The sequence below is a fragment of the Schistocerca gregaria genome, chromosome 6 (genome assembly GCF_023897955.1).
Source record: "Schistocerca gregaria isolate iqSchGreg1 chromosome 6, iqSchGreg1.2, whole genome shotgun sequence".
Taxonomy (NCBI): domain Eukaryota; kingdom Metazoa; phylum Arthropoda; class Insecta; order Orthoptera; family Acrididae; genus Schistocerca; species Schistocerca gregaria.
The window spans coordinates 34637855-34650812 of record NC_064925.1 but is presented as its reverse complement, the minus strand read 5'-3'; the positions used below and the strand labels follow the sequence as shown (position 1 = coordinate 34650812).

At 36.9% G+C, this 12958-nt stretch overlaps 1 protein-coding gene across 1 annotated transcript in view; it reads right to left on the bottom strand.

Moving 5' to 3' along the window:
- LOC126278261 (DNA mismatch repair protein Msh6) overlaps positions 1-12958 on the bottom strand; it is a 321536-nt gene that overhangs the window by 229018 nt on the left and 79560 nt on the right. The gene's annotated exons all lie outside the window — the stretch shown is intronic.

The window sequence follows — 12958 nt, the reverse complement described above, 5'->3', positions numbered from 1 at the left end:
AAATGAACTTCATACAATAGATTAGGATCAAAACAATATACAAATTATTAAGGTTTCCAGAATTGCTCATGCTCTCTGAACTAAAGTCCAATAAAACTTCACATATTGCAATGGGAGCCTCTAATTGTTCTAATATGGAACTGGAGGGGTAAACTACATTTATGGAGGCTCTCTCTCTGTGCAGATTATTTCCAAATCCCCAAAGCACTTACAAAAATTACTGGAGGATTGTGGCAAACAAGCTGCCAGTGAATGACATGTTAGGACAAGTGGGGCAGAAAGCAGAGCTAAACCTCATTCTTCAAACAAGGCTCACAACTTCCTCACCATATGCAATAAGGCATTGTCGTGCTGAAATACAGTGTATGGAGTAAGCTGATTATGGAGTTACCGATCTACAGTTTGTATAGCTTGACACCCAAAACCACCTAAAATGTCACTTGTCCTCCAGGATTCTCCAGAATGCAGGCTGCCACAGTGGGGCAACTGGCACGGAATAAAAGGGTTAAAATTGTATTAGTCCAAAAAGTAAACATTTTGCAACTCAAAAAAACTGGCGATGGGATTCAAAGGCCCACTGATGTCCGAAGCACGTGCAGTGTCTTATTAGTTTTGGAGCATACAACATTTAATCTCATCACTATTTATAAATTGCAATTTCTAAACTGTATTTGTATATATTTATGATGATTAGATAAGGTTTTTAAAAATTAATGTTTATCTTGGCACCCAAAACGCACAGGCTTGTGGAACAGATAAAATACGTACAAAGGTGTGTGTGTGTGTGTGTGTGTGTGGGGGGGGGGGGGGGTTATTATCAATTCCTTTTTATATTACTGTGTACAATTCCTAGTCACGTTCACCAAAGATGTGTCACTGGTGAGAGTCCATGTTCTAGAGCTTCTTTTAGAGTTATTCTATCTTTTGCCATTTCTCCTCCTCTTTGAGATGAGCAAGAGTGCATTACAAATTCTGGTTGTTACTGTGATTGCTCTTATTGTAAGAAGAAACAATTGGGACGGTCAAGTTTAGACTTGAGCTCTGAATATATTTAAATGCATGGAAAACATGATGCTTAGTTATTACAAATAGAACAGGAAAAAAGGAATTTGTTGTTATTTCTAGTTCATTATAATGACCCACTGGCAATCTAATCTACATTTAGTAATGTTTGTTTTGGTAATGTCAAGACCATAATCTACATAAAACCACTGCTGATACGAGAGAGATGTTGTCTAGCTGTCCTTCAATGCCTGCAGAATGAAACCAAAGGAACCTGCTGAATTCTATTTGGAAATTAAATTATGACAATACTGCTGACTGACCCAATTATGTTACAACATCGTGTAACACATGCAGTGTATTACACTCTTCGGGAACACTTTAATAGAGCCAAAAAATGCAGAAGTTTTGATGTCAGTGAATTTGCACCATCACCCACTCAACCAACCCGAAAAAACTCTTGCCACAACCAAAAACAACTGAGCTGGCATCTTGTGCACAGCATTATTTGCATGCAAGGAAAAAACACACACAGCTTGTGATGAAACTGTCAGTTCAAAACCAGTAGAGGCACAACTTGTTTTCAATAAATAGCACAGTTAATAATGAACAGCTGGGTTTTTAACTTTTTGTAGTAATTAATGTGTAATATAAAACGTGATATGATTAGATTAAAAAAATGGATGAGGCAACTGCTTTATAACACATTACAATACCTCCAACTGCAAACTGCTCTCCCCCCCCCCCCTCCTCCCCCCACTTGTAGGGATGAGGTGCAATGCAAAACAAACTCTCACAAAATTCGTGTTGCCATCATGTAAAATATACTGCAAGCCCCCAGAAAAGTGAGAGTCACTCTACAACCAGCAAACAAAACACATGGGATTTAAGTGTGGTGAACAGATAGGATTACACCCCAAGCATCACACTCTTGAGATTATTCTGTAAAGCGAATCACTTTGACACTGAACTTGAAAATAATTATGGTTACCTATCACACGATGTCACTGACTGATACTTTTCCTTTGTCAAACTGGCAAGGAATAAGAAATTTCCTGTAAAACAAACATATTAAACTCATAATGTGCACTCAGTGTGCGTGCATACTGTGTGATTAATTCATATTCATTATAAATGAATGGTTTTAACTTTCCAAGTATATTTTAAATTGAATACTTTAGTAACTGGTTTCAATTTCTCTTTGTTGTGGCAGTGAATCTGCAGCAAAATAAGAGATAGAGAGGAAGGAAATGGTTCTACCAGCAACATACTCTTGTTATCTTTACACCAACTGGTGTCTGCAGGTCTGATGGCTTTAGCCATACTTTCTTTGTCTTTCATTTACTTCGGCTGTAGCTCTCTATTCCTGTGGCAATGAGAATAAAGATGGTAGTTGGAGCTACACTCAAGTTCTTTTCTTTTTCCAGCTATCAGTTCTCAATGGACCTCAATTATGTTCAGTACATACCATAAATTTTCTTGTATTTGTACTGTTCTCAGTTTTTCATTGCTATTTACACATGCAGCTGCTGTTTCCAGTACACCGTTGTGTCTGTTTTGTGTTGAAGCACTTGTCTTCCCAAATACTTTCACTGAACTGTATGCAAAACGTGCAGTAAAGTCAGGTTATCATGCTGCCTTGAAAACCTTCATGGTTTCAGTATACAATGTGTGTTCTTTAAGCACTATTTATTGTATTTTTCCTCCCTCTTCAATGAAATGAGTGAATTTTCAACTCCAAACTTTATGCATACCTTTGCAGTCAAGAAATAACAGCGTGAAGAATAATACTGTCCCTGGTTTAAGGCCTGCCTTATGTCTTTCTGATTGCGAAGCTTTTATTTACATGCCAATTTTGTATAGTGAAAGTCTGCCATTTTAAACATCGTAGGAGGATACACGATGCACAGCCTTAATTTTGCTCGGATGAAGACTCGATAGAGGTATACAGATTACACTGTAAAGCCAAATACCAACAAATATTTGTTATCCTGGTCAAGTTATTAACATTTTTCATTATGGCTTTCTTTGACACCTCTTACAAGGGAACATTTCTATGTGTACACAAATAATCTTGATGAAACTTGCTGGGTGTGTAGACAGGGCAAAATAATGCATGCACCCAATCTCACTTTTAAGGGGTAAAACACATCTCTAACAGTAATTTGGCATATCAGGTTTAGAGGGAATAGCTACCAAACCATGAAATATAAAAAATATGTTTCATATCACAGCTAAAATGTAACTGATGTTCTTGAAAACTCTATAATCAGCTTCCGAAAAAAATTAAAAAATTGCAGTTTCTTGATCGATAACTTAATAAATTTTGCAAAATGGAAACTATTATTACATCATAAATTAAAAAGTTTTCAAGCCACATACATCCATATGTAATAAAGCTGATTTCAGTAATACAATTTTTTGCAAAATAATTTGTACAAAATATGCTCTCAGAGTAGAAGCAATGTTACTGATTAAAATACCTGAACATTCATTATTATTCTAATTGTTTGTTTTACATATTTTTGCTGTGTCATGTAAACTGTTTTCAGTTTTTTTTTTCTGTTTCACTTGTGTGTATTCTGTTAGTTGAAAATAACAAGTAACTCATCATTATGATATAAAATTGTTTGAATAATGATAATTTGTAAGGAAATCCCTAAAACATAACATTCTTTTACGTCATGCACACGAAACTAACGTTTTTCACATAATACACACAATGTACAACACAATAAAATAAAAAATTCAGATCTTTCCTTTGCGGAGGACCGCAGCCATACAACTTCTTTCTAATGACATTTCCATCATTTTACTTAATTAATTGTTTGTTTATTTATTTCGCTCAATCATATATCTGCTTTGTAGCCATTCTCAAGTGCATGTTAAAATATTAAAACAACTCTACCCTGTCTATTGATATGTCTTTGTTGGAGAAATGTATTGCTGGTCTCAAAGATCAGCTTCATTTTTCAGAATATGTACTCGTATCCAATAATACAACAACTGATCTTTAATGTCAGAAATTTGTTCCTCCGATGATGACATATCACAGACAGGTCGGAGATATTTTAATTCTTTAACATGCACTTGAGAATGGCTACAAAGCCAAAATATGAGTGTGCTAAATAAACAATTAAGTCGAATTGTTGCAATGTCATAAAAAAAAAGTTGAAAAGTTGCCACAAACTGTGGCCGGTGATCCTCTAAATTGATCTGCACCTGCCATACTCTGATACACTGGAAAACCTCGGCTAAGAGAACTGTCTATGTACTAGTGATTGCAGCTGATTATATTATTTCTCAAGTGGTGAATGACATCATAACCATGCAGCAAAACTAGATATGAAAGTACTTTACACTGTTCTTCCAACATCGAAAGCCATATACGTTCAACGATTGTACCTGCCTCATTGAGCCCTTTGGGGTCACCAGATGAAGTTCCTTGACTTCATGTACAATACTATAAACAGTTCTTTCACACGACCACCCCATGCATCTAACAATAATACACATTTTTCTCCCACACTGTGAAAGAAAATTTTTATCAAATGTCTTTTGACAGTGAGACATTAGCTTACCAGATTTCAATACCACTGCAAGAACATTTGGGGCTTCAACAAGAGATTATCTAATTCTTTGTCCAAACTTTCCATTCATTTCTTTTAAAAAGAATGAAAAGGGGTAACATATTTGCCAGCTGCAAAGACTGTAGGTTGAATCGTGTAACAGTGAGCAACTGATGACAATGACTGCAGCAAGGATTCAACTTTCCTTGCGTTCTTTTGGAACACATTACGTAAAGAGTGCTACTCCAGGACAAATCCGCTCTAATCAGAGTACTACAAATCTTAAAATGACCTCATAGAGATCATTTTTATCATTTATGTAGTGGCTAGTTACAAACCACATTGTTTTCTGAGATGCAGTCCCATGCACCTTTTTAAAATTCATTAGCCATTTGGGGCTTGTCTTGAAATTACCCTTATGTAACTATTTCCCCACTCATTTGCAGGGCCCATTTACATAGGTCAGTATCACGGATAACAAGTCTATGATCCATAGCTTCTAGTATTTTTTGTGAAGCCCAGCAATGTATTTCGCATCCTGTGAATGTGTACAAAATGCTTTCTCTGAACACTACCAAGAACAGATAGATAGAAACGCCACTCATTATGGAAATACATTGGATCTAATGACAACAAATACATGTGACGTCTTGGAAGATTTCCACATCGAATTTGGTATCAGTGACCATGATATGGTTGCAGCAACATCGATTAACAAAGCACAAAGGACAACGAAAACAAACAGAAAGATATATATGTTCAGCATACCAGTAGTTTCATATCTCAATGAGGAACCTGAAACTTCCAGCACAGGACAGGCGCATGTACAGGAACTAGGGATCAAATTTAAATAAAAAGTTGACAATGCACTGGACAGATATGTACCCAGCAGAACAATTCAAACGGGAGGGAACCACCATGGTGTACTATAAGGATACTTCTAAAGAAACAGAGATTACTGCATAATATATGTACAAAAAGGTTAGGAATATAGATAGAGATATGCTGAATGAAACACATTTGGCTGTCAAGAGAGCTATTAATGATGCCATGAATGACTACCATAGCAGAATATTATCGAGTCACCTTCACAGAACCCAAAGACATTCTGGAAGTATGTAAAGGCTGTTAGTGCCACCGAAGTTAGTATCTATCTTTGGCAAGTGTTGTGAAAGATGCCAGTAAGCAAAATACTAGGCTTAAAGTAGCAGTGGGAGACGTAACAGAGGAAATTCCGCTCTCAAATTCCCTCAAATTTCTCGAGGAAAACGTAGAAACTACAGACGACTACACACCCATGCAACAGAAGGCAGTTAGTGAAAAAAGGAGAAAGAAGATCAAGCTAGGGAAGGCTCTTACTTATGCAAACAGTCATGGAGGAGGGGTAGCGGCGGAGATTCACAGCAGGAACTCGGAAACAGAAGTTTAATCAATGGTCAAGCCAGGCGCCCATATAGCTGAAGTTGCAAAGGACTTGAAACGTGAGTGTGCACAACTATCATCAAATGATTTTGTGATTATTATCGGTGGTACAAATGACGTTTATACAAACAAAGGGGAAAAAGTGAAAACTCATTGAAAGATACATTGACATCACTCACTCACTAATGCAATTGTTGTAAATATACCACATCGCCACGACTTGATGGAAAATTCTTGCGTAAATTCAGCAGTGAAAACAACATACTCTAATGTATTAAAGGTCAGTATGCACTTCAAAATTGTTCAAGTTGTAGATATTTCTAATCTTGAAAGGGGAATGCACACCAGACATGGACTTCACTTAAATCAGTCAAAAAAAAGATTATTGAGTGATGACATTTGTAAAATTGTATTAGCTAAGCATAAGGATATTCGTAATATGTTGCCATTAGAATATTATTCAAGCTCAGTCAGTCATGAAAGTAATACTTTTTTAGATTAGAAATAGGTAACTGCTCTGAGAATGCCTTACAGAGTAAGTATAAAACAAGGGCCCTAGCACATAATACTCAGGAATATAAGCAGAAATTAGGGAACTTTTCTAGTGAGAAGGATATTTTAAGTGTTTTTCATATCAATGTACAGTGTATAAGAAACAAAATACATGAGCTAGAGAATTTTCTGGAAGATTTTCCATGTGATATTCTATGTGTTAATGAGCACTGGCTCTCAGAGGTTGAAGGAACACTCTTGTGTTCCATCTGGGTGTGAATTAAAAATAAGTTTTTACAGACAGAGACTTGGTCATGGAGGTGTCTCAATTTTTCTAAGAACTAATAATCATTTAGACCATCAGTTATTGAATCTATGAACTTTCTGCTTAGAACAGTCATTTGAAGTAGCAGGTATCCTTTTCTCAGGAATTAAGCTGATTCTGATCTCACTCTACCGAACCCCAGAGGCAGACATAAATATATTTATAACCCACTGGGAACAACTGACATAGCATCTACAGAAATACAATAATTTCAAAATAAATTATCTAGGGGACATTAATATTGATGTCTTAACCCAGTCAAATGCTAAGACCCAATTATGTAATATTCTAAGATCATACAACTTCTATCTGATTAATGACCAACCAACAAGAAAGAAGTCTTGCCTAGACAATATTCTCACCAACATGGATTGAAATTCATTTTCATACGGAGTTGAAGATCCACCCATCTCTGACCACAGTGGGATCTGGATTAAATTTTCAGTGACAAGAACCGAGCATTATAAAAGGGAGCAGAAAATGTTCAGAATGTTAGGGGAAAGGAACATAGAAAAACTGAGATTCATTTTAAGGGAGATGGACTGGGAGAATAAAGTTTTAAACTGTAAGAATGTAAATGAGGTCTTTACAAACTTTTTGTCAACAGTCACCTTTAATATTAATAAATACTGTCCAAAGATAACAAAGGTACTAAATAACAAAAATAACTTGAAAAGGAAACAGAGCTGCAAATGGTTCACTCCAGGAAGGTTACAATCATCCTTCAGAAAAAAGCCAAACAGGGAAACCAGGCAGATAAAGATAGGTATATAAGGGGAAAAGAAGTCTATAGACGGGAAATAAAAGCAGCCAAGAAAAGAGCCAATGAAAATTTTATCAATAATTCTAAAAATAAGTGTAAAGCTGCCTGGGCAGTTATAAATAAAGAATTAGGAAGAAAAGTAAGAAAGGAATCAGTGCCTATTGCATCCAACATACTTAATGAGTTCTTTGTAAATAGTGTTAAAAATATTACTCCCATTGACAATCTCGTGTTAACATATAAACATAGAGTAAGCAACTATACCACAGATAGAACTATGGGATTAAATTTTAGTTGGTAGCAAGTCACCCCTTGGGAAGTGTCTAAAATTATTGCAAAATTGAATAACTCCAAAACCAAGGATTATTACGGTTTCTCTAATGCGATATTGAAACAAATTTCAGACACCAAATTGTTAACGTTAACTTATTTCATAAGTTGCATCCTTGAGGAGGGAATCTTTCCAGATTGTTCAAAAATGTCTATCACGGTTCCAATCCACAAGAAAGGGGACAGAGACTGTCCAAATAGCTACAGACCAGTTGCAATTGTCCCTATTTTATCAAAAGTCATTGAATATTGCATGAAAACACCACTATCGAAGTACTTTGAAACGAACAATTTATTTAACAAGGCTCAGGTTTGATTTAGGACAGGTAAATCAACCATTAAAGCTGTAGACAATATCACCAATGAGATTATTACCAATTTTGAGCTACATTTAATTACTTGTATTACACTCTTAGACCTCAGTAAGGCTTTCGACACTATTTCCCATAAGATCTTATTTTCTAAGTTAAAACTATAAGGAATAAGGGGCTCGCTAATAGAATCGTACCTTGATAACAGACAACAAATTGTCATAATTGAGAACCAACTATCAGACATACTCAAAATTGAAACCAGAGTTATTCAAGGATCAGTAATTGGTCCATTTCTCTTTCTAGTGTATATCAATGACTTCCCTCATAACTTGCAAGACAAATCAATTCTATATGCTGACGACATCACCATAATAACATCAGACGGAAATCTGGAAACTTTACAGGACAAAAATACAGACATTGTAGAAAACTCCACCATATGGCTGCAAAGCAATAAATTGGTCTTAAATGGCAATAAAACAGAGACAATATATTTTAATTTGAGTAAGTTTAAACCCGATGGGACGGTAAACACATCTGTCAAACTGCCAGGAATTTATTTAGACCAGAATTTGAACTGGGGCGAACATACGCAACAACTATGCAAGAAACTGTCCAGAGTAATTTTTTTATTGTGTAAACTTAGGACTTGTGTCAGTAAGAGCCAAATGTTAGAGGCATACTATGCCTTTTTCCACTCGCATCTGGTCTGTGGCATAATACTTTGGGAAAACTCTTCAGGGGCTCAGGAAGTTTTTAAGACGCAGAAGAGGGCAGTCAGGGGTATAAAGGGCTTACCTGAGAAAGAATCATGCAGACCAGTAATAAGGGAGCTGAAAATAATGACTCTGCAATATTCACATACCACTGTCTGATAGACATCAAAGAAAACCAGAGTAACTTCACAGTAAGGAGGGAGGTACATTCACACAACACAAGAAATAAACATTACAATGACACATCCCAGGTAAGGCTAAAACAAAACCAAAACTGCCATAACTACATGGGGATTAAGCTATTCAACAAACTGCCTATAACACTGAGGGAAATGCCAGTACAGCAACTAGGGAAGAAACTAAAGAATTGGCTGATTCTGAATACAACCTACAACATCCTGGAATTCGAAGGAAACTTGACACGCCTCCAGAATGAGATGATGATAGCATGTAGTGAAAATATAGGCGGTATCATATTCTGTGACAAATTTGATACAAGGAAATGTATAACTGTAAATACTTTCTTTTCTGTATATTTTTTAAAAACTAATTGGTTATTTTTTTAAAAAAAACTGTATGTATGTATTGTATTGTATTGTGTTTTGGTACCTTTTCTTGCATTTTTTGATGCTGTCTATTACAACAAAAAGTTGTTTAATGACAAAGTTTGATTTGATTTGATATTCAGTCCCTAGCGAATGAGGCAGGAACTGAAATTGAGGGTAGCATAGCAGTAACTGGAAGGCTTAACTCAGTTTTCAATTGTTCTTTTACAATTGAAAACCCACAAGAACTGGCTGAATTTAATCCTCGTACCAATGAAAAGATGAGCAAAATAAGTATTAGTGTCAATGGTATCTAGATATGGCTGAAATCGTTAAAACTGAACAAAGCTCCAGGGCCCAAGTGAATCACTGTCAGCTGCGATACTGAATTAGCAGCTGAGCAAGACCCTCTTCTATACACCGTTCTTCTTAAAAATAGCCTTCTGTAAACAAACACAAACACGATGATTGGTCAGAAGCCTTAGGAAACTTACACTGGAGTTGTTACGCTCTTGGAAATAGATCCTACGTATGTATTAGATACATTATTACTAAGTTACGTTAACCCCCCCGTGCCTCAGCGAACTGTAGGTGCAACCACAACAGAGGGGTATCTGTTGAGAGGCCAGACAAAAGTGTGGTTCCTGAAGAGGGTCAGCAGCCATTTCAGTAGCAGCAGGGGCAACAGTTTGGATGATTGACTGATCTGGCCTTGTAACACTAACCAAAACGGCCTTGCTGTGCTGGTACTGCGAACGGCTGAAAGCAAGGGGAAACTACAGCCATAATTTTTCCCGAGGGCATGCAGCTTTACTGTATGGTTAAATTATGATGGCGTCCTCTTGGGTAAAATATTCTGGAGGTATGATACTGCGTGAAGAGGTTGACAGAGCAGTGAAAGACCCGAGTCGAAACAAGGCACCAGGAGTAGGCAACATTCCATTAAAACTACTGATAGCCTTGGGAGAGCCAGTCCTGACAAATCTCTACCATCTGATGAGCAAAATGTATGAGACAGGCGAAATACCCTCAGACTTTAAGAATAATATAATAATTCCAAGCCCAGAGAAAGCAGGTGTTGACAGATTTGAAAATAAGTCACAGCTGCAAAATACTAACACGAATTCCTTACAGACGAATGGAAAAACTGGTAGAAGCCAACCTCGGGGAAGATCAGTTTGGATTCCGTAGAAATGTTGGAACACGTGAGGCAATACTGACGCTATGACTTATCTTGGAAGGAAGATTAAGGAAAGGCAAACCTACATTTCTAGCATTTGTAGACTTACGAGAAAGCTTTTGACAATGTTGACTGAAATACTCTCTTTCAAATTATAAAGGTGGCAGGGGTAAAATACAATTTGTACAGAAACCAGATGGCAGTTATAAGAGTCAAGGGGTATGAAAGGAAAGCAGTGGTTGGAAAGGGAGTGAGACAGGGTTGTAGCCTCTCCCTGATGTTACTCAATCTGTATATAGAGCAAGCAGTAAAGGAAACAAAAGAAAAATTCGGAGTAGGTATTAAAATCCAGGGAGAAGAAATAAAAACTTTGATGTTCACCGATGACATTGTAATTCTGTCAGAGACAGCAAAGGACTTGGAAGAGCAGTTGAACGGGATGGACAGTGTCTTGAAAGGAGGATATAAGATAAACATCAACAAAAGCAAAACGAGGATAATGGAATGTAGTCGAATTAAGTCAGGCGTTGCTGAGGGAATTGGATTAGGGAATGAGACACTTAAAGTAGTAAGACTTTTGCTATTTGAGAAGCAAAATAACTGATGATAGTCGAAGTAGAGAGGACATAAAACGTAGAGTGGCAATGGCAAGGAAAGCGTTTCTGAAGAAGAGAAATTTGTTAACATCGAGTATAGATTCAAGTGTCAGGAAGTCGTTTCTGATAGTATTTGTATGGAGTATAGCCATGTATGGAAGTGAAACATGGACGATAAATAGTTTGGGCAGGAAGAGAATAGAAGCTTTCGAAATGTGGTGTTACAGAAGAATGCTGAAGATTAGATGGGTAGATCACATAACTAATGAGGAGGTATTGAATAGAATTTGGGAGGAGTTTGTGGCACAACTTGACAAGAAGAAGGAACCAGTTGGTAGGACATGTTCTGAGGTATCAAGCGATCACAAATTTAGCACTGGAGGGCAGTGTGGAGGGTAAAAATCAGAGAGGGAGACCAAGAGATGAATACACTAAGCAGATTCAGAAGGATGAAGGTTGCAGTAGGTACTGGGAGATGATGAAGCTTGCACAGGATAGAGTAGCATGGAGAGCTGCATCAAACCAGTCTCAGGACTCAAGACCATAACAACAACAATAAGGTACATTAAATGAAACTTAGACACTCAAATCTGTTAACCGTCATCAAAGTTTGTCTTACTCGTGCTTTAGGTAAAAAAGTAGTTTTCATTTCAAAAATTGTGTAGTCTCAGTCTCTGTACTGTTGTGTTCTGATTGTCGCGCTATTAATACGCAGCATGAAAATGGCCGAGACTGCTTCTTGTTCCGTAATAAAACCCACGAGTGGAGCACTGTTGCAAAGAGTAGTTCTCAATGATTTACAGAAATTTTACAGAAGTAATCGGCTTTGACGTTTTCCAGCAGAGTGTATCATACACAGTTTCGATACGAGCACTGAATAAATACATAGTGGATCCGGCAGCGTAAACGATTGTTAATTTACTGCAATCCATGGTCTGTTCGTTCATATCTCACATAAGTCATTTTTTTTCCTTGTTCAATTTGAACTACTTAAAGCTCATAATGGTGAATTTCATCTTAATTTTTATGAATAATGCACGTCTTCTTGTTTCTAATTATTTACTGGACGTGAAATTCCCGTTTTCATATTAAATATGAATTCTTAATTTTTTTACACCACAGATGTATACAAATGCAGAAATATGAAAAACAATCATTTTCACAGCATCGAGCACACCATACATATGCTTCATTTTTACGTTTTCCAGAGTATCATTACAATATGAACCCAACAGAACTGATATGGAGACAATTTATGTGATACCAAGACTGTTAAGCTGTCAGATGTACTGGAACTAACGCAAGCTGGTTTTTCACACGTCACTGCCGAACGCTCACTGGATACAGAATGGCACATCATAAAAGAACAGGAGAAAATAAGGCGACTGGTTGGCTTTGTGGATTTTGTTGTTGATCGACTCGTTATCAACGTAGCAATGAAAGTTCCAGAACTGAAATGTATTTCTCGCATTCGGATACGGAAGGAAGAGATTACCAGTGGCTTCAGTATTCAACAGTACGGCGAAACTCCTGCAGTATGCTTTTGGAATACACATTGCTCGCTCAGAAAAATTATCCTGTACTGAAGTTAGGGATTTTCATCACTCTTGTTTGTAATCAGAATATTTTGTCAGGTGGCAAGGAGAGCATTTTATGCTTTCTGTCTGCTCACCTAAGAAGCGCGTGTAGCTTTGCCAAATATTA